The sequence below is a fragment of the Mesoplodon densirostris genome, chromosome 16 (assembly GCF_025265405.1).
Source record: "Mesoplodon densirostris isolate mMesDen1 chromosome 16, mMesDen1 primary haplotype, whole genome shotgun sequence".
Classification (NCBI taxonomy): domain Eukaryota; kingdom Metazoa; phylum Chordata; class Mammalia; order Artiodactyla; family Ziphiidae; genus Mesoplodon; species Mesoplodon densirostris.
The window spans coordinates 66414495-66437185 of NC_082676.1; the positions used below are offsets into that span (position 1 = coordinate 66414495).

The 22691-nt window shown below is 53.1% G+C and overlaps 1 protein-coding gene across 2 annotated transcripts in view; it reads left to right on the forward strand.

Moving 5' to 3' along the window:
* Nucleotides 1–22691, forward strand: part of LMF1 (lipase maturation factor 1) — a 90087-nt gene that overhangs the window by 19507 nt on the left and 47889 nt on the right. The window lies entirely within an intron of this gene.

The window sequence follows — 22691 nt, forward strand, 5'->3', positions numbered from 1 at the left end:
ATGTTCCCACCGGAGCCTTTGTTTTCTGGGAGGAAAGGTTCATTCAGTGGCCTGACATTCTTGGCTGCTGGCCCAGGTCAAAGGGGCTGGCTAGGTCCTGGACCATGACATGAATGGGTTTTAACCCAGACGCCAGACTCCTTCAGTGTCACTCACTCAGCTCGTGAGCCATCAGAGGTCCCCTCCCAGCTCCTGTCGTCTGGCCCTGGTCCCCAAGCAAGTGTGAGTGACACTCAGTGTGTGAGCTGAAGGCACCTCTCCCCATCCAGTCTACGGAAAAGAAGGCTGATGTCTCAGTCACCCTGGCTCCCCTTCCTGCTCCTGGGGCCTTCATGTTGATACTGAACTGTTGACCAGCCAGCACCCTGGTAGTCAGAGCCAGAATTTATTCAGAGACTTTGGGAAACTTCAATGCCCTGGTGATGTGGCGTGGGCTGCGTGGATCAGAAGGAACAGTGATGGGCGTCGGTTACCAGGTTTTGCAGGGGTCACCAAGTGGGTGGCAACATCGTACTGTGGTGGTGCATCCTGTGTCCAGTTCCATACAGAAACTGTGTGGGTTCCTAGACAAATGATATTTACATCTGATTTATGGCACTTTCTTTTCTGAAGGCCCAAGCAGTGAGGGTGGAAATAGGGGCTGGCTCCCGGTAGGTGGAATGTGCCTCATGCCTGTCAGGCCGCTGTGAGGCGAGGGAAGTGTCCTTCATTCCTGTCTGCTCCTCCCCACCTGGGATTCACGGGTGCTGCCACCTCGAGCTGTCTGACCTCCTCGGCAGCCACAGGCATTCACTGTCCGCCTCTAGTCTCTCTGGTCAGTGGATGTTTACAGCACAAGAGGACTCTGGCTGGGGTTGTCTGTGATGTCTAAAAGCCTGCTGTTTCTTGGCACGTGTGATTCAGCGCATGTCAGAGGAGGGAGAATTCTGGGTACGTTTGCCCTGTTTTAACAGCTGGAGTTACAGAGATGGGGAGCGCAATGCCCGGCTCCAGTGTGCTGCTCAGAGGACGCACCTGTCTGTTAACACGGGGCTCGGGCCGTACTGTACCTCGCCCAGCAACCGGGAAAATCGTATCCACTGTCAGTTTGGGGTTTTTTTCTTTTTTTTAAATTTATTTTTGGCTGCATTGGGTCTTCGTTGCTGCTTGTGGGCTTTCACTAGTGGTGGCGAGCAGGGGCTACTCTTTGTTGCAGTGCGCGGGCTTCTCATTGCAGTGGCTTTAGGCATGTGGGCTTCAGTAGTTGCGGCACATGGGCTCTAGGGTGCATGGGCTTCAGTGGTTGTGGCACGCGAGCTCTGTAGTTGTGGCTCACGAGCTTTAGAGCGCAGGCTCAGTAGTTATGGCGCATGGGCTTAGTTGCTCTGCGGCATGCGGAATCCTCCCAGACCAGGGATCGAACCTGTGTACCATGTGTCGGCAGGCAGATTCTTAACCACCACGCCACCAGGGAAGTCCCTCCACTGTCAGTTTTGTTTTGTTTTGTTTTGTTTTTTAATAAATTTGTTTTTTTGTGTTTTTTTTGGCTGTGTTGGGTCTTTGTTTCTGTGCACGGGCTTTCTTTAGTTGCGGCGAGTGTGGGCTACTCTTCGTTGTGGTGCATGGGCTTCTCACCGCAGTGGCTTCTCTTGTGGAGCACGAGCTCTATGCATGCGAACTTCAGTAGTTGTGCTCGTGTGCTCTAGAGCACAGGCTCAGTAGTTGTGGCGCACGGGCTTACTTGCTTGGCAGCATGTGGGATCTTCGCAGACCAGGGCTTGAACCCGTGTCCCCTGCATTGGCATGCAGATTCTCAAGCACCATGCCACCAAGGAAGCCCCTCCACTGTCAATTTTAAGCAGTAATTTCTAGTCACATCTAGAATGTGTTGGTCAGGAGGATTTTTGAAAACTGGTCTGAGTACACGTGGCCAAAAATAGAGTCTTGTATTTTTTCGGTGGAAAAGATGTTCTGCTCCCTTCCACTTGGATGTGTTTTAAAATGTGATTTGAATTAATTTAAGCTCACCCAAGGAAAATAAAATAAAACTGTTTTCTCAGAAATGACACATGAGGGCTTCTCTGGTGGCACAGTGGTTAAGAATCCACCTGCCAATGCAGAGGACATGGGTTCGAGCCCTGGTCTGGGAAGATCCCACATGCCACAGAGCAGTTAAGCCCATGCACCACAACTACTGAGCCTGCACTCTGGAGTCCACGAGCCACAACTACTGAAGCACGCGCACCTAGAGCCTGTGCTCCACAAGAGAAGCCACTGCAGTGAGAAGCCTGCACACTGCAATGAAGAGTAACCCCAACTCACTGCAACTAGAGAAAGCCCATCCGCAGCAACAAAGACCCAACACAGCCAAAGATAAAATAAATTAATTAATTTTTTTTAAAAATGACACATGAGATGTTTTAGGTGAAAAATGTAAAAACAAACAAACAAAAAACCTGTCAGTGGAGACCAGTGGATTATTTACCGCGTTCTTGATGCCGAACATCTGTGTTCCCAGCTGAACTGCAGGCTGCTTGCTGTGGCCCACCTGTGGGGCCCCAGGCGAGGCTGGGCAGGCCCCTCGATCTGGAAGGTGTCTCAGGTCACCTTGACTCGGGGCTCCCTGATGAATGATAGTTTCCAGGTTGTCAGTGATGCTGGAAACTTACTGGGAGAGTGAGGACCCCTTAAATGGAAATTGGACTTTCCTTTTCTTGATGCCCCAGCATGAGAGTTAGACACATTCTGTTCTTTCACGTCCCATTTATTCTAAGTTGAGGGAAAAGGTTATCTGTTTGGGGTGAGATCCTCAGATAATGGACACTGTTGATTGGATGTCTTTCAAGTGTCATCCAGCTGGTGGCCTGCAGTGGGGACAGGAAGCCCCAATGGGGCGAGGAGGCACCAGGCAGGTGCACGGGGCACATCTTGGCCGGCACCGAGGCCCCTGCCCTGGGATCCCGTGGCGGTGGCTCAGCGCCTGCCCAGCCTGGCTTGTGTGCGCTATGGCCGCTGCTTCACTTGAAGCCTTGCTCACTCCCTTCTCTTAAGTGGGTGTCCCCTCTGCTCCTGCTGACCCCAACTGGCATCTGTGATGAAGTCCCAGCATTGGAAATGAACGTCCTCAGCAGACGTGGGATGCAGCGTTGCTGCCAAGTGAGGCTGGTGGGGCCCCACGTCGATGTCTTGGGCGGAGTCAGGCAGCCTTCCAGACAGCCTGCTCGTCCTGGGATCCTGGGATTGTGCCTGCCCTTCTCCCGCCTTCCTGACATGGTCCTAGTACGTGCGCGGTGAGGCTAGCAGGAACCTGATGAATCCACTTCATGGCGGCAGTGGTCAGAGATCTTCGTTTTGGGGAGAGTGGCTTTAGTCATACAGTTGGTGCTTTGTAGGGTGATGACCCAGGTCCTCAGACTCGGGAAGCGATACTTTCAGAGGAGCCAGAAAGGACTGGTGTTATCAACTGCTTGTCTAGTGGTGGCAGGAGGGAGAGCAGGATCGCAGTGTTCCCACCTTGCAGCAGGAAAGAGGGAACCAAGACAGGGCCAGCTGGGGTGGTGTGCCCCTGGATGAGGGTCCGGCTCTCTGGGGTCCTCTCCTGGAGCTGCACCCTGGAGGCGGCACAGTGCATGGGCAGGCTTGGGGCCAGCCATGGCCACGCTGAAACCCAACCCCGGCCCCATAGACACCTGGGCTGTGTTGTTGCCTTAGCTGTGTCCCCAGCTCCACAAATCAGCATGTCCACACTTGGCCTGTCCCCCAGGTGGGACCCTGGGGAGACCTGGGACTTGTTTGTGACTCTTCCTGCTTCCCTCGTGTTTCACCAACCTCCACATCCTCCTGATTTCACCTGCAGGGTACCTCCGGAACCTTCCTCTGCTGCCAGCACCAGTGTGGCCCTGAGTCCATAGTAGCTGTCAGCTCTGCTCCTCACACGCCCTGTGGTTTGTCAGGGACACATGTGCCAGCTTCCTCTGGGTTTCTGCTGTTCCAGGCCTGGCAGTTAGAAGGCGGTACTTTTACATGTGGGCAGATCTAAGGGGAGGACCACAACCACCCTCCCCACCTGCCCCACCTCGTCTTGAAGAGCAGGGCAGGCATGGTTTTGGGTTTTCAGGCCTTGGAAGCTGGGCCCTGTTGCCTCTAGACCAGGGCTGCTGTCAGCCTCCTTTCAGGGAATGGGAACGACTCCCACGGCCCGAAGGGAATGACTCCCACGGCCCTTAGAGGGGACCTCGTAGGGTCAAGGTGCCACAGACTCACAAAGCGGGCCAGGCGGGTTGGAGCTATGGGGTGGGTGAGGGAGTCCTTGGACTTCGCTGGCCGGAGGGAGGAGAAGGAGGAGCAGAGGCACTGCCGTCGTGGCGTTTCCGTCGGCTCTGGTTCTGTTCTGTTTGGGTTGGTTGAGAAGCTCTGAGAGAGGGTGCAGCAGGCAGCAGGGGTGCACCTTCCTGACACCTGTCGTGTCTTCTGGACATGGGAAGGAAACGACGCCAGACGGTTCTTCAAGACAGGAAGCAAGGCACAGGCTTGGCGCCCGGGGGCTGGACATTTGGGGGCCTCCCTGAGGACAGTGCTGCCACTGAGAGCGGGCCGTAAGAAGCCCACCAGGCCAGCAGGTCCCTCAGGAGAGGTGCAGGGCCGGCCCAGGGGAGCCCAGAGTTTCCAAGGACACAGGTGTGGCCGCGCCGCATGGCTTTGGGATCACACACAGCCCCCCAGAGTCTCGATCAAGCGTGGCGGGAGTAGGTTCTGATTTAATGGTGCCCGGGGACTGGGTGACAGCAGGAGTCATAGTCGTCCCCGAAGGGCAGACAGCCAGGGCCAGCTCCATGACACACTTGGTTCTGTGTCTGGGTTTCACAGAGGAGGCCTTGCTGGCAGAGGGCGCAGCTCTGGCAGGCAAGATGGGGTGGGGGGTGGCCAGGCACTGGGTCTGCAGCAAGGAGCTTTGGGCCAGGCACATCAGGTGCAGGGCGAGTCTGTCCTGTTCTGGCCAGAACTTGAGTTCACCTACCTTGGCCATTGCCAGAGCCCCCGGGTGTTGGCATGCACTCACAGGAGGGGAGCTGGGCTGGCCTCGAGGTGACGGCCGTTCTGTGCGTTCTGTTTGCGGGGTTGGAGGCATGCCTATCAGGCGTCTCCACTGTCCCAAGTTTCCACCGTGTCTTCATTGGAGGTCATCACAGCACAGACCACACACGGAGGGGGTGGTGGTGTCAGCCCCTCCTCAAGGGGGCACAGACACGGTGACGTGGGCTCTTCCCCACGGGTCTCTCTGGCATCCCCGTGTTTACTCAGTCATTGGCCAAGTCGCTGTGGACTGGAGCATGTATATTGGTGCCCTGGGGGCCCGTCCTCTTGCTCTAGGCATTGAAACATCTTGGGGTCAGTGACACTGAAGAGAGACAGAGCCAGAGCTCAGTGACTGTTGTTGCGTGAAATGTGAGTGACCTCACGGAAGACGGACCGGCCCAGTGCTGTCCTGCTCAAACGGCATCGGAAGCCCGAGTTGTCCCTTCTTCTCCAGTTTCTTCAGTTAGTATCAACTTTCCCAAAAAGTTGGATTTCTGGTTCTGTTATCTGTGCTTTGCTTTGGCAGGAATCCTAAAGGGCTTCTTTGTTGCTCTTAAGGATGGCCGTGTGGCCGTCCTTTCCTCTTCCCACCTTCCCGGCCCCCACAAAGAAGAAAGGATTATCTCTAGAAACTTGGAGCGAGGTCGGGGGCTCCGGAGGTCCCTTCCTGCAGAGGAAGCCGCCTTGGCACTTTCCTCTGGCAGAAGGGACAGAGTATCAACTTCAAAGAGTGCCGACAGCAGATGCCCGAGGGCTGCAGAGGTGCGGAGGGACCCCTGCATAGCGGCCGCCTTCGGACTGTTGAGGATGAAAACTTTATTTTGGCCTTAAACGCAGTTGATGTCCATGGCTGCCCCTGCCTGTAGCCCCAGGTGCTTTTACGGGTGTAGATAGATTTGACGTGTAGAAATGAATTCCTGCTATGGCTTTGCGAGGTCCAGGCAGCAGCATGGTGCCGATTCCGCCGTGTGGCCGTGCAGCAGGGCCCTGTCCCCTGGGGAAGCCCCATGTCCTTGTCAAAGGAGTGGCTCACCGCTGCCCACAGTCATCGGACCCTGACACGGGCCTTCTCTGCTCTCTCAGACAGTGCCAAGACGTGGCGGGTCCCAGGACAGACCGTGTTCCTGGACTGGGGTGGGGGGGGCAGTCACCCATTGGCTGCATCGGTCGGGCCGCTGCTTCACCCCCTCTGGCCTTTCTGTCCTGCCCTGCTTCTGTTCAGCCGTCTCCATGTGGCACTCATGGGCGCGGCTTGGAAGAACATGCTTTATCATGAATTCCCATCCACCTGCTTCCCGAATGGGCCTTCGAGAAGTGCTCTGTGCCAGGCAAGAAAGTGGAAGAATTCTACAAATTCACAGCTGCCCCTCCACAGCCAGGGGAGAGCAATCTAAAATATTTATCCAGGGCTTCCCTGGTGGCACAGTGGTTAAGAATCCGCCTGCCACTGCAGGGGACACGGGTTCGAGCCCTGATCCGGGAAGATCCCACATGCTGCGGAACAACTAAGCCCGTGCGCCACAACTACTGAGCCTGCGTTCCAGAGCCCACGAGCCACAACTCCTGAAGCCTGGTCACCTAGAGCCCGTGCTCTGCAACAAGAGAAGCCACCGCAATGAGAAGCCCGTGCACTGCAACAAATGCTCACTGCAACTAGAGAAAGCCCGTGCACAGCAACAAAGACCCAACACAGCCAAAAATAAATAAATACATCTTTTTTAAAAATTTAAAAAATAAAAATAAAATATTTATCCATGATGCCTTCTTACAAAGTGAAAAATCGCTGGGAACTGCTTTAGTTTTCTAATCAGAGGCTTTCTGTAAAACAGGAGCCTCACATAGAGGTCTCTGGGGAGGCTCAAGGCCGAGGGCTGCAGACATGGGCGCGAGGAGGCCCGGCACACACACCCCTCGCTTCTTGGTTCTCTGGCTTCCTTCCCGTGGAGATGAGTGGTCGGTGGGCTGTGGGCCACCTCTGACGGGGGGAAGGCCTGTCGCTAACAGACAGTTGGAGGTAAGGCGTTAGTACAGACCATTTGGGAGCAAAATCTGGAACTCTTAGGCCAGGGAGGACTTGAGTTTCTTTTTTATTTATTTATTTATTTTTTTTTTTTTCTGTACGCGGGCCTCTCACTGCTGTGGCCTCTCCCGTTGCGGAGCACAGGCTCCGGACACACAGGCTCCGCGGCCATGGCTCACGGGCCCAGCCGCTCCGCGGCATGTGGGATCTTCCGGGATCGGGGCACGAACCCGTGTCCCCTGCATCGGCAGGCGGACTCTCAACCACTGCGCCACCAGGGAAGCCCTGGACTTGAGTTTCTTTAAAGAACAAAACAACAGACCATCCCCCAAAGTAGTTCCGTGGACGGCCATCTCTTCTAAAATAAGTTCCAGCTGTTAAAAATATAATAAAAGCTGTAAAAGTCTAATGAATACTTTTTAACTTTTCATGTAATTAGATAAAACTGCCTGTATTTTAAAATCTTATATCAAGCAGCCTTGAAATTTAAAATTCAAAACAGGTGAAGTTAGGAGAGAACGCATTTCCAAATGCCCTCAGCAAATTTGACAGCAGTGATGCCACAAGCCCGTCGCCAGTGTCCACGGGGACACTGTTCTGGTGGCCAGGCGGTGGGTGGGAGCTGGGCCAGGCCACCTCTGTCCTGTTAGCTTTCAGTCTCTTCCAGTTGGTTCTGATGAAGATGTAAAACATCCATTGTTTGTGAGGTTTTAAAAGTCAGCCCCTTCCCTTTTCTCTGTTCACCAAGGTTATTTATTGGGAGAATTTACTGGGTAAGCTTATTTCTCGCATTAGCCAGTGTGTGCACTGGCTGTTTATAGGTTTTTATTATGGAAACTCAGAATCCTGCTCAGAAGCAGAGGGAGTGACGCAGAGCGCTCAGGCCCGTGTTCTGTGCTTGTTCTGTCCTCACTCCTCCGTGCAGCTTTCCCTGTAGGAAGCCAGCATCTCTCTGGGTGGGATTGTTAAAACGCCCCTACTCAGTGAGGAAGGGCCCTGGCCTCACCATGTTCTTTATTGCCCGGCCTGCAGTGTCTGTGTCCTGCCTTCTCAGGTGGGAAATTGCTTCGTGTGGGAAACAGGCAGTCGGGGGGCCCTCCTCGCGCCCCCGCACCCTGCCCTTCCCTCCCCTCACTGGGGGCTTCCAGCAAATCTCAGACTTCGTATTGTTTCATTCACACCTCCTTAATCAGACAACTTTTTTTTTTAACATCTTTATTTACAAACCATAAAATGTAACCATTTAACACGTGCAAGAACAGTCACCATCTGCCTCTAAAACATTTCATCAGCCTGGGCCTGCGTCCTCACCCCCTGGCACCCGCTCTTGCTTCCTGTCTGTGCGGACATGCCTGCTCCGGCTGCTTCACACAGATGGAGTCACCCCATGCGGCCTCCATGTGCAGCTGCCGTCACCGAGGAGGCGCTGCATGGCTCATCCACAGTGTAGCTGGGACTGCTGCCTTGCTCCTTTCACTCATGATCACTTGCAGAGTCAGTTAGAGACAGTTGTGTCCCTTGTATTCTGGGGTCCTCCTGCTGGGTGTTGTGTTAACTTGGGCAGAGTGACGGGCAGAGGATCCACAGGTGTGAGGAATGTGTTCTGGAGCCACTGCGATCCCAGCCAGGGCCACTTGTGTTACATTGTGGGGTTCCTTTCCATGACCTGGGGTCCATACACATGTTTGTGCTCCCCAGGGGTGCGTCCTGGAAGCCCTTGTGGGCGAAGACCCCCAGCTCCCTCAGATTCCACAGGGAAGGCATGTCTGACACATCCTCCATTTAGGGTTGCTTTTCTAATAACCTGTGCTCGTGGTAATGGGGTGTCCTTTGAAATTAAAGATTCTAGGGTAGGACATTTTCATGGTGTTTGAAAGAAATTATTTACTGCAGTAAAACCAAGTACAGTTGACCTGTGAATACATGGGTCAGAATTGCATTGAGTCCACTTCTACACAGGTTTCTCACTAAAACCTATGAGAAAACCACTCAACCTGCAGTGAGAGGGCCGATCTAAAAAAAACCTCCACTGCAGAAGTAATAGCCCGCCTAAATGCCAAATTGTTCAAGGGTGAACAGTATTCCATTTATTTTTCCAAACATGTTTACTGATACCCTGTTGTGGGCATGGCCCTGTAGTGTGATTGTACAATGGGGCAAATAGGAAACACTCCTGTCAGTGACAGTTACCTGGGTACCTAAGGTGTGCACCCCAAGTTCAGTAAACTAGGACAGGTCTCCCCTCAGCTTCACCTCCACTCACACCTCAGAGCATGTCTCCCCTCAACTTCATCTTTACTCAGACACTTGAGGGCAGGACTCCCTTCAGCTTCACCTCCACTCAGAGAGCTGATGGCTGGTCTCCCCTCATTTTTATCTCCACTCAGACGCCTGAGAGCAGGTGCCCCCTCAGCTTCACCTCCACTCAGAAACCTCAGTGCATATCTCCCCTCTTCTTCACCTCTACATAGACACCTCAGGACAGGTCTCCACTTTAGCTTCACCTCCACTCAGACACCTGAATGCATGTCTCCCCTCAGCTTTACCTCCACTCAGGGACCTGAGGACAGGTCTTCCCTCAGCTTCACCTCCACTCCCACACCCCTGCACAGGTCTACCCTCATTTTCACATCCACTCAGACACCTGTGGGAGGGTCTCCCCTCACCTTTACCTCCACTTAACCTTAGAGGGAAGGTCTCCGTCACCTTCACCTCCACCTGGAAACCTGAGGGTGTATCTCCCCTTAGCTTCCTCTCCACCGTGTCACCTGATGGCAGGTTTCCGCTCACCTTCATATCCACTCATACCTCAGGACAGGTCTCTTCTCACCCTCATCTCCACTCAGAAACCTCAGGTCAGGTCTCCCCTCCCCTTCACCTTCACTCAGACACCTGAGGGCAGGTCTCCCTGCACCTTCATGTCACTCAAACATCTGAGACTAGGTCTCCCCTCAGCTTCATCTCCACTCAGACTCCTCAGGATAGGTCACCCCTTAGCTTCACCTCTACTCTTACACCTGAGGTGACTTTTCCCCTAACCTTCACTTCCACTCAAGACACCCAAGTACAGGTCTCCTCCACTCAGTCACCGGAGTGCAGGTATCCCCTCAGATGCCCCTCTACTCTGTCACCTGAGTGCATGTCTCCCCTCACTTCTTCCTTGTACCTTAGTAATGTGGTGGGTGACCTCTGTAACTTGTCCCCGTTCTGTTTGGAGACACTGTGTTAATCTTTCTTTAGTGGGGCGAAATGATGCTTAAATTAGAAGTTTTTGGTAAAGCCGTCCTAAATTAATACATTCTTCCCCTTCTGTCTTTCAGGTATTCATTTGGTAAGTGGCAGACACTTAGGATAGCCTACCATGTTAGCAGTAATCTGGGGTATGTATCTTTGCTCGTGTCCTGGCTTCTCGTGCTGGCGTCTCTCGTTCTCTGTGATTGCACCGTCTCTCTCTGATAACCCATTTGCCCTTGACCTGCACCCTCACCCACGGCCTTCCACCAGATGGGGGACTAATGATACTGTCATGCCTCCATCTGTCATGCCCTCATGTGCTGACATCTATTTTCATACTGGTGATGGGCACCCAGCGGGGCGTCCCAGGACATTGTCATTGGTTGTACCCTTCTGGTGATGGAGGGGCTTGTGGCATGAGGACTGCAGTGTCCTGCAGGCCTGCTCTCCACTCCCAGGCGTCCCTGGGGACACCCCATGCAGTGCAAGTTTCCTGGGTGCCCCACAGGCTCGGGTTTTGCTTGGTTCTCTGCGGGGAGACTTCAGGTCCCACCCGTGCTCTGTGGGCAGCGCCGCCCCAGAGGCTCCCGAGCCAGCAGAGGCACAGGGCTCTGGGCATGTGGCCGAGAGTGATCAGGCAGGCTGAGCGCGAGGCTGGTCTCGACCCCGAGGCCTCTGGGCGGCCCTGGGGACATAGCGGGTTCATCGGTTGACGCGTCTCAAGGGTCCTCCCGGGGTCAGGGAGCAGAAGCAGGGGTTCCCCGGGGCACCAAGATCCATGTCGGGTGGAATGGGAGCCCAGTGCCCTCCCGCCCCTCCTGCTCCCACGCTGACCTCTCCCTCCATGCACAGTAGGCAGTCGGGGTCCAGGGCTGCCCCCCTCACCGTCTCCACCTGGCCTCTGAGGCACATGCCCCCTGCATCAGAGGTCACTGTCTTCGTGCTTCATTCCTTAAAGGTCATTCCCTTACCAGCAGTGCAGGGCCTCCTGTGACAAGTATGACGGGTGACTTGGAGCTTGTGGCCTAGACCAGGGGCTGGAGACAGGATTCCTTGACTGTCTCACAGTTATTACATCAACAAGAGGCAAAGCAGTGCATAGTATTTGTTTTCAGTTCTGTTCGAGGGGACTCTGGGTGAGGAGAGGCCGTGTGAACACAGGAGACCGCGGTGCCCACCACCATGCACTCTGCTGTGCACTTTGGAGGCCACTAGTGTTGCAACTTTTACTTCAAAAAATAGGTCTAAAATTCTGTGCCCTGTAAGTGCGGCCTGTTTCCTGCTCCCCTGCAGGAAATGTGCTTTTTTTTTTTTTTACAACTTTATTGGAGTATAATTGCTTTACAGTGGTGTGTTAGTTTCTGCTTTTTAACAAAGTGAATCAGTTATACATATACATCTGTTCCCATATCCCTTCCCTCTTGCATCTCCCTCTGCTTTTTGATATTTGTGAGCTTGGGGCTGGGAGCCTTTTTCGAACTTCATGCTGGTCCCTGTGCATTTGAAAACCATGCAGGAATCTGGCAGGCCTGGCTTAGCTGCAGCTTCCAGGAAGGGCTTTCTGGTCTTTTCCCCCAGGACGAGGCTGCTCTTGGCCCAAGGCTGAGCCCTGTGGGGCTCCAGGCGGGGCCATAGGGAGGGAGGCTCCAGGAAGGGACTCCCCTCTGCCCGCATGTGCTCAGGTCAGGGTGAGTGAAGGGTCACCTCAGTCGTTTTCTCCGGGCCGACCTGTGATTCCCTCCAAGTGCTTCTGCAGAGTCCACGCTCAGAGGCAGGCCCCTCCCAGGCCTGGGCAGGCGAGAGTGCCAGAAGGACAGGCCAACCCACTGGAGGATGGGTGATGCACGCTGGCCAAGGCCAGGTCGGGGTCTCCTCGGCTCCGGCTCTTGTCCATCTACCAGGGCCCTCACGCCCAGGCAGACAGACAGACAGACAGACATGGGGATGCTGGTGCTTTCCTGAGACCTCACTCCTTCTTTCATCGCTCCTGAGGCTTTGGGAGTGAGTGTTTTGTAACTTCTTTGATTTGATTTTATCTTGAGGGACCTCAGTGTGTGCAGATGGTGCCTCCAGGTGACCTCCAGGGGATGACCTTCGGGTGATGACCTCCTGGCAGGTGACCTCCAGGTGGTGACCTCCTGGCAGGTGACCTTCAGAGATGACCTCCCAGCAGGTGACCTCCAGGCACCTTCATCCCTGTCTCCACTTTTCAGCCCTGAGACTCATCTGTCAGGAGCCTTGCTGTCCTGACAGGCACAATATAAGTGCGTTTGATTCACTCCTTAGGAGTTTTCTCTTAAGGGACATATTTCCCTATTTCTCAACTCTGGTGGGGAGGAAGGGGGAAGAGGGAATTTTAAGGAAGGATTCCGAAAGGCTCCATGCCCAGGATGTTCCTTTTGAGGATAAGTGTTCACTGTTTTACTGTTTTACTGCAGGCCCATCAGGCTAAGAATTGGACATTTAGGCATCCTTGGTTTTATTGAGAAGCTCAGTGGATGAATATTTGATTTAGCCTAACGTGAAAACTAAGTGTCAGCTAGTGCACAGTCTTCCTTGGGACTGGGCAAGTGTTGGGGTCCCGCCTCGAACTGCAGGGTCAGGGCACAGGACCACAACAGAGACGGTGAGGGCTGACCACTCGGATTGTGTGTGCCATGTGAGCCGGGAGCACACCAGGTCCTCGGCAGGTGCACGGAGTGGATCACAGCTTTTAAAATAAACACGCCCAGGCTGTGGAGGCCTGTGCGGGTGAGGCCGGGGAGGCGGGGCAGGCGAGCAGCTTCCTAGGCAGGTAGGTGTCTGGCAGCGGAGCTGCTGTGCAGTGGGGCCGCGCCTCCTGTGCGGGGCGTGGAGAACCTGGGCTGCGGGCAGGATGTGAGCAGACAGGCCGTGTTTAGGTCTGTCACCTGCCGCCATACCTTTGGTGCCGTGCTCTGCTGTGCTCTTGCCGAGTGGGCCACCCTCACTCCTGTGTGTTGAGTCTGTTTCCAGGCAGGTCGAGGGCAGGTCAGATGTTTACGCGGCCTGCACCCCCAGACCCCACACCCCCTGTCACAGCAGCACCTCCCGGCAGCTGTTGCAAATTAACTGCTCCCTGTGACCTTTACCTCTCTTAAATTCATGCTTTGAAAACAGCTTAATGAGGGGTTTACTGGCCCAATTGGAAGTTTTTATTAAAACCCATTGGTGCTGGAGTGGAGCCTGCCTGCAGGAAGCGATTAGCCAGCCTCGTGTCTCAGAGCTGCCTTGGCCACAGCAGGGCCACCAAACCGTTTCCAGACCCTCACCGGCCCCAGCACCAAGCTTCGCCTGGTTCTCATATCCTCCACTTTAATTCATGGTTCGTCTAGTTCTCCCTCCAGCCCCATGTCCAATAAAGCAGTTTCTTGTGATTAAATTATTCCCGTAATCAGAGGCAGCCACGGCTGCCCTGTCCTATGAGCTCACCAGGCTGCAGACCGTTCCGGGGAGCCTGTTCCTACTGACCCCTTCCCGGCCCTCCAACCTACCCCCTGGAATGTGAGCTCTGCTAGGCAGTGTCGGTCTTGATGTCATGTCTTGTCGTGTCCTTAGAAAGGACAAAGAGCCTGGGTCAGGTGACTCTCAGGGCCGCCATGTGACCCAGCAAAGGTGGTCATTTCCAAAGTGAGGGAAACAGGCGCCATTAGTATTCTCACTGTGAGTGGCCCTTGGTGACCCTCCCTGCTGGGGGCTCCCGGCGCCCGCTTGCCCCCTCTGGTCTGAGTCTCCTCCTTGGTGTGGGCCAGTGTGGCCTTGCTCTTTCCTCTCCATCCCCCTCCCGGTCATGGGGAATGCAGTGCAGGAGACATGCTGCCCAGAGGTCACTGTCCATTGCTGGAGGGGAAGGAGCAGCAGGTGAGGGGCTGGAGCCGGGGGAGACTGAAGGTGCCATCCCCACGGTAACCACCTACCTGGTCATGCCTGCCTTACCCTGGAGCCCGCTCAGATCTGCACACAAGCACAGACCAGGCGGGCCGTGGTATATGCATTTCTGCTCTTCTCTTTTTTTCATTTGGTAATATCCAGTGAAAATTACTTAGTGGAACCTAAAAGAAAATATATTTTAAAGAGTTTTTTCTTGTTCACATGATTATTAACACTTTGCTTGTTCTAAATTTTTCCCATCTAGTACCCGTTTCTGCTTCTAAAACAGAATGTGCAGAATTCTAGAATACCAAAGAAGCATTTTGTGGCTGTGATTCATATTTCCAGTCCTGAATCCTTTTGGGGGTGTTTTGTCTGGAATCTTCTAAATAACCTTTTATTTTTATTAAATTGTGTAGATGTTGGACTAGCATTGCCTTTTCAGTTCACAGTATAATTAATAATGACAGCATCGCAGTTGACTGTGGAGGCTCCTGGGTGCCGGCACCCTGGCCATTGAAGGCAGGTTCATCACCACCCATTTTCCAGAGACTTGCTGTTAGTCCTGCAGCCCAGGGTCTGCCTGCTGGCCAGCCGCCCTCCTGCTCACGCCCCTGGCCTCACCACTCCCCAACCCATGGTGCTGCCTCGACTCTCCTGTGATGCCAAGTGCGTGTTTGGCTCCTCCTTCCCCCCACATCACAGTAGCCATATGGGTCCTTTCAAAGAACTGGCTTTATTTATCAGATTTTTTTAAAATGTGTTCTGGCTCATTAAATTTTACTTTTTACAGGTTGCTTCCTCCTTCTGGGAGGAAGGGGTTTAATATTTTCTAAGATCTTGAGTTGATTAACTCATTAATTGTCCATTCTTCTTACCTGCAAATGAAAGTATGGAGAGGGGTGATCACTCCCCTCTGAATGTGTCCCTGGCCACCCTGGCAGCTGACCCCAGTGTCCCCGAGAGTGGCAGATAGTGTAGTTTTATAACCTTCAGATGCTGATGCCTCTTTGTCCCAAGTGCTGTTTAGAGAAGAGTGTCAAATGCTTAAGGTTTTATAGGTTATCTTTTGTCGGTCAATTTCTGATTTTATTACACTACGGCCAGATAACATGGCCTAAAGATTGTTCTTTTTTTAAAAATTTATTTATTTTAGGCTGCATTGGGTCTTCATTGCTGTGTACTGGCTTTCTCTAGTTGCGGCGAGCAGGGGCTACTCTTCGTTGCGGTGCGCAGGCTTCTCACCGTGGTGGCTTCTCTTGTTGCAGAGTACGGGCTCTAGGCGCGTGGGCTTCAGTAGTTGTGGCTCGCGGGCTCTAGAGCGCAGGCTCAGTAGTTGTGGCACATAGGCTTAGTTGCTCCACGGCATGTGGGATCTTCCCGGACCAGGGCTCGAACCCGTGTCCCCTGCATTGGCAGGCGGATTCTTAACCACTGTGCCAGCAGGGAAGCCCGATTGTTCTTTTACTTATTATTTTTTTTAAGTTAGACATGAGAGTGGATTAGAAATTCAAGTTGTATTACACAGCTTCTAACAAAAACAGCTTACCTTCTTTTACCTGCACTCACCCCATCCTGTTCTCAGGGTAACTCCTTCACCTCCTCAAGCAGTTCTGACTAACGTGTTTATATAGATTATTCTTACTGTATCACCTCTAGACATTATCCGTGTACTTCCTGTTATTACTCTCTCACACTTCTAATGCTCTTCCCCTATCTCAGTTCAGCTGTCACAAATGTAATTTTTATTAAATTAATATTCAGTCTTTACATTATTGCAACTATGTGATATTGTTGATTGCTGAGCTGATAGTGACGTATAATGATTTTTTTCTAATAACTTTTTTTTTTGGCTGCTTTGGGTCTTCGTTGCTGCACGCAGGCTTTTCTCTAGTTGCAGAGCACAGGCTGTAGGCACACGGGCTTCAGTAGTTGTGGCACATGGGCTCAGTAGTTGTGGCTCATGGGCTCTAGAGCACAACAGGCTCAGTAGTTGTGGTGCACGGGCTTAGTTGCTCCGCAGCATGTGGGATCTTCCTGGACCAGGGCTCGAACCCGTGTCCCCTGCACTGGCAGGCGGATTCTTAACCACTGTGCCAGCAGGGAAGTCCCTCTGATAACTGTTTTGGGGGGAGCCGTGCAGCTTACGGGATCTTAGTTCCCCAACCAGGGATCGAACCTGGGCCCCCTGCAGTGGAAGCACAGAGTCTTAACCACAGGCCACCAGGGAATTCCCTAAGAACTCTTTGTTTTTTCTGGAGTTAATAGTTGCCTCTTCTTTTTAAAAAAATACATTTTTTCCTTCCTTTTTTTTTTTTGGCCATGCCACACGGCTTACGGGATCTCAGTTCCCCAACCAGGGATTAAACCCGGGCGGTGAAAGCATGGAATCCTAACCACTAGACCGCCAGGGAATTCCCTAGTTGCCTCTTCTTTTTTTGGTTTGCTTTGTTTTTCATCTCTGATCATGTTTCATTCAGCAGTTTGTTCCAAATTCAACAGCACAACTGCTTGACCCCTCCCGATAACTGTTTTTTGGTTTTTTTTTTTACTGAATCAGACACATTAGATAATCTATCAGTGCCTTCTCCCCCTTCACAGAGATTTCTCCTTGGGTGCTGTTACCACCTGGAGTGCATGCTTTTGAGGCCTTGGATTTGGAGATGGTGGGCAGGTTAACACTGCCAGATTAGGTACCACTGACTGACTGGTCCCTCTCCCCATCTCTGGGATCCTTGTGGTTCACAGGACAGGTGCCTTGTTGTGCTGGGGGTAAGGCCAGAGATGCATCCATGTCTCCACTTCCTTCCTCCCTGTTGTGTTCTGGAGCAGTGTTCTCAGGGAGGATCATTTTTAAGCCCTTTCCTTGATCACATTTATATAAAACAGCTAAAAGCATCTGGCGAGATGGGTCCTTCTCCTTACTTCTCCAGCATTAATAGTCACCTGTCTGAGGCAAGGCGAACAGGCTGATTTTATTCACCTTGCCCCAGTGCTGCTCCCTTTCCAGGTAAACACCTGTGTGTCCTGAATCCTGAAAAGCACTGAGGAGCCAGAGAAGGGCTCTTGGTCTCACTGGACACCATAGCAGCCACTGGCTGGCCTGGAACCTCCAGAGTCTGGTGTGTGTCCCTGGAGCTTCCTGGCTGCAATGCCCCATTGTCGTGTGCGGGAGGAACACAGCGTCGGCAAGCCTGACCTTTGGCAGCACAGTAACAGGGAGAGGCATTGTTAGGTTAGCTCTGGAGCAGCAGCTGTGTGCCAGTTTCTTTTGTAAATGCTTTGATATTTTAAAACAGAAATTTTAAACGAGGAAACCATGCTTTGTTGCTGTTACAATAGCAGCTCTTGTCCATTTGGGTTCATTGAATGGAGACAGACACCGATGCAGCTTTAGTACCATTAATGGCTCCCAAGTGTGTCAGACAAATCTCTTCTTGATGGCTGTGTCCTTCTCTTACCAAGAATGTTATACCTCTTTTAAAGAAGGATCCTGTACTTATTACGGACATGTTGGCTGATCTCAGATTAATGTCCGTTTGACAGGGTTTTCCATTTGTTTGCAGCCTCAGTGCCTGTCTTTTGAGCATTTAGAAGACTGACATACAAAGAGGATTCAGGGGTAAAATTTGTGTGATTTCCACTAACCCTTATGGGCCTCTGTATGGGCTGTTCCTGCTGTGGGACGTGGCCCCTGGAGCTGCGTGCTCCCCTGCCGCCGGCATCCTGCACATCCCCGGGGGGCTCCTCCAGCCGCTGCCCCGGCCTTGTCCTTCCCCGGCCCAAATCCCTGCCACTCCTGATGTGGATCTTTCTTGTGCACTGGTGCCCCTCCCCTCAGTGTGCAGACCTAGTCCCGAGAGGAACTTGATCACGGCTCGGAGCCTGCATGTGGGATGGGGACTCTGGGTCCCCCGGCTTGGCACAGGAGCGGGCAGGCGGTCAGCCCCCTGGAGGGAAGCCTCACGCCTGCTCCGGGCACCCGCTCAGGAGGCCATGCTGGTGGCGCACACGCACATTGAGAAACCCGAGTCCTTGTTTCCTTTGATTGTCTGTGAAACAAGTGTGTGTGTGCCCTGGTGTCTGGGCAATTGCGGGTAGAGAGGCTCCTGGGGCCTCCTTGGGCATCAGCCCACGCTCTGGGCCTTGACACGGACCCGGGAGAGCGCTGAGCAGAACCTCCACAGTCAGTTCCCCCCAGCAACGGCAGCCGCACTGCGAGAGCCACGGGCTGCCTGGCTCTGCTCTCCTCGGCCCAGGCCCGGGCAGCGGCAGGATGGGCAGCGGCCACGGCCACGTGTTGTTCCCAGGTGGTCTGAGGCAGAGTCCCTGAGTCTGTCCTCTTCAGGCAGCTTGTCCTGGTGAAATGTGTCAACAGCACCTTGAAAAAGATCTTGGCATAGCTTCCAAGTTGGTTCAGAGCCCAGGGGGTGCTTCGCCCAGCCCCCTGTAGACATCTTACTGACCCAGCACTGGCCACCACAGCTGGACTGCAGACAAAATTGGGCTTGTCTGGTGTTTTCTCAAGACTGGACAGGTTGGGAGTTGGGGGCTGGGTACCATGGGGCAGGTGAGTTGCTGCGACCTTCCTGGAGCACAGTCATGTGCCTGCCAGCGGCCTGCTCCCCTCAGGGTTCCTACTGCAGGACCGGGAAGGTACGGGCAGGCTGGGACAGGGCTCCTCACTGTGTTGGGGATGGAAACGGAGGTGTGTCAGAGGCTCAGGTGGGGAGCTGGTTAAGTAATGTGCATCTCTGCTCTGGGTTACTGCATGATAGAATTCAGTGACCACAGTGCTGTTTAACGAGTGAAGCTGTGTTTATGACGTGTTAAGCAGTGTGTCCTGTATTCCATTTTGCCTCTAAAAAAATCTAGCAGATCTGTTTTGAAATCCATGACCAAGGGGTTAACCAGATTTACCTCTGGGTGAGCAGGTCACTTCCTTCTTCTCTCTGGTTCCGATTTATCTTCACTAAACATTTTTGCTTTCAATTAAGGATAAATACGTTCATTTTAACAAGTTAGTTTTAATAAAGGAAATCAAAGGTGAAGGGACGTGAGCTGGGCCAGGGCACGCAGAGCCTGTGTTCACGACAGGCTTCTAAAAGCCCTGGGCTTACTGAGGCCACGGGACTTGCCTTCTGGGAAGGCAATTCCTTCCCTGGGATGAGGTCTCAGCTAGGCGGAAGCGGGTTGCAGGCAAGGTTCAGGCCCCATCTGGGTTGGGGGCAGGGACCCAGCGTGCTGGGATTTGGGAGGGTGGAGGTCTTCGGGGCTGGTGGGGGGGGTAGCAGGGGGTCAGGCCACCAAGTAGGGACCTGTCTCTGGCCAGGCCCGAGGTTGACCTGCTCTCTGCACCGCTGCCCAGCAGGAGGCACTGGCCAGGGATGCCTGGATCCCACAGATGGTCGTGGAGACAGTCCTTAAAGGAGGGCCCATCTGTGAGGTGGTGTCGAGCAGGCAGGGTGGGACGTGACGGGTCTCGAGGTCTGAGCTTCAAGGACACCCAGCTGCAGGCGTGGAGGCTGAGCAGGAGGAGGAGTGTGGGTGCAAAGAGCTTCTGACCTGACCTCTTCATCTTCTGTGCCGAGTGCTTGGGTGGGTCTGCAGAACGTGGGGCAGGGGTGTCACTGGGCCCTCGCCAGGCACTTGGCGCTTCATCGGGGCCTGGCTAGTTCAATATCCTTCTACCCGTCGCCTTTGTGCTGTGTCTTGGGTTTTGTATTTTTTGATGGCAAGAAATCTCCTTTCATCTGAGGAAGAGCTGTTTGATCTGCCTCAAGAAAGGCAGGAGGCTTGAGGGATGAAAGCAGTGACACAGGAAACAAAACCCGATTCTCGTCACGCAGCGGACCTCTCCAGGCCTTGGACCTTCTGGACTGGGGCCCCTTCTTCCTGCACTCCGAGCGTGCGTGTGTGGTTTTGTTGAGAGGCTTACGTGAAGGTCTTACTACGTCAGTGCGTCCCAGGCTTTAATTTGGTGAAAAGTGCTGTTCCAGGATGGAGAGGGTGGGTCTCACCCTGGTCCGTTTACGCAGGACAGTGAGATAAGCGTCAGCCTTTCAGCTTAAACACTGATAAGCGGTTTTCGCTGATGAAACCTTGCCCCTGCCACCACCACTTGGTTCAGGACCCAGATTTGGGACAGTTGACACACTGAACATTCGGCTCATCTTCAGTAACCGGACAGCTCTCTTCCTTTTTGCCCCTTTTGGATTGTGCCAAAATCAGCAATTTTGTCATAATCCCAATGAAAATAACAGCTGAGAAATGTCAGGGGATTTGCAGGTAGCCAGCAGGTGCGCTGTGGATGGGGCACGGCCAGCTCTGTGGTTTGGGAACTGGAGGCCCTGGGTGGGTGCCCCTTCTTTCTTTCATGAACACTGAACTGGAGCAAAGCCCTACAGTTTTCTTAGAGAACATGGCTGTCTGCACAGAATCCTGGGTCCTACCTTTCTTCCCCGAGGCCCTCATAAGGCCTGAGTGTGTGGGAAGAGCTCAGGGCATGAGCAGTTCAGTGTGCAGGGCACGTGGCTCTGCTTCCACCTTACTCCCACCTCGGGCTACAATTGGACAACCTCGGAGTGGGAGGGAACACATTCAAAGAAGTTCCATCAGTCCCATTTCAGCCCCTAGCTCTTAGCCTCCTTGGGGAAATCAGTCACTCTGAAAAACACACCTCCTGTTTTGTTCTGGAAAAAAGTTTTGTTTTTAGAGTTATACCTGAATAGTTTGATCAGACTCACTACTGCAGCCCCCAAGATGATGACTTGCGGCTGTTCTGTAAAGTGAGTGCTCTTTCTGCTGGGAGTTTTTTTTTTTTTTTTTTTTTTTGTGGGCCTCTCACTGTTGTGGCCTCTCCCGTTGCGGAGCACAGGCTCCGGACGCGCAGGCTCAGCGGCCATGGCTCACGGGCCCAGCCGCTCCGCGGCATGTGGGATCTTCCCAGACCGGGGCACGAACCTGTGTCCCCTGCATCGGCAGGCGGACTCTCAACCACTGCGCCACCAGGGAAGCCCCTCTGCTGGGAGTTTTAAAGACTTATTCCCATACTCACTGTAAGTTTGGCTTCTAGAACAAATGGCAGTGTAAAAATAGCATTTCAGGGACTTTCCTGGTGGCACAGTGGTTAAGAGTCTGCCTGCCAATGCAGGGAACTCGTGTTCAATCCCTGGTCCAGGGAGATCCCGCATGCTGTGGAGCAACTAAGCCATGCACCACAACTACTGAGCCTGTGCTCTAGAGCCCACGAGCCACAACTACTGAGCCCACGCGCCACAACTACTGAAGCCCCTGCCCCCTAGTGCCTGCACGCTGCAACTACTGAAGCCCACGTGCCTAGAGCCCATGCTCCACAACAAGAGAAGCCACTGCAGTGAGAAGCCCACGCACCGCTACAAAGAGTAGCCCCTGCTTGCTGAAACTAGAGGAAGCCCGCATGCAGCAACAAAGACCCAACGCAGCCCATATATATATATATATAACATGTTGCAATTTGCTTGCACTCAGAGAGAATGCCAGTGATCAGTTTTAAACATTTCTTTAATTTTTGAATATGAAAAACATCAAATCTGAAAGTAAACAGAGTGGCCTTGTGAGCCCTGGCAAGCCTCTCAGACACTTCACTGCCCAAGACGTGCCTGTCTTCCATGTGCGGGTGACCCCTTCCACTCTGCTATTTAAAGTAAACCGTAGGCGTTGCGTTATTGTGTTTAGAAATACTTCGTTGTACACCTCTGAGAGATGGGGTCTTTTAAAACAATGTGACTACAATACCAGCATCACACCTGAAAGCTTAAGATGAGTTCTATCAAATATGTAGTCAGCATTCCAATGTTCCTGGTTGTCTCCTAAATAATGTCCTTTCTACATTCTGTCCAAATAGGGATCTGACACATTGCATTGATGTGCCCTTATCGCCTCTCCAGAGGCTCCTCCTTTATGCTCCCGGACAAGGTGTTTCTCCGTCTGGGAGTGCCAGGCCCCCTGCCCTCACTGTGAGCTGGTAGGAGAGCTCTAGGCCACATTAGTCAGCTTTGCTTCTGGCAAAGATGCTTCTTGGGCGCTGGGACTTTCTGTTGCCGCAGATCAGGAGGCACAGCCTGCCTTTCCCATCTCTCTCTGCAATGGTGCGATTGCTGAGGTCAGGCCTTCCCAGCCTGATCTGTCATTAGAAAGTTCTCCACCAGCCGCACTGCTGGGCCCCAGCAGCCTCGGTGTTCATTGCCTGGACTCATCCGCTAGGGCCTGCAAGCTGGCGATGTTCTAATTCTGTTGTTCTGTTTGCATCTGTTATTGGGGATTTTTTTTAATCAAAGTAACTTTCCCTCATCAACTCTCTGGTTGCTGTAAATGCCGTTTCTCTGGGGATGTCAGAATAAACCCTTCACCCTTTCCTTTACTTAATTTTCAGAAGAACTTGGTTCCCAAGCACCCCAGAGGATTCCCTTTTTTTTTTCTTTTGGCTGCGTTGGGTTGTTGCTGCATGCGGGCT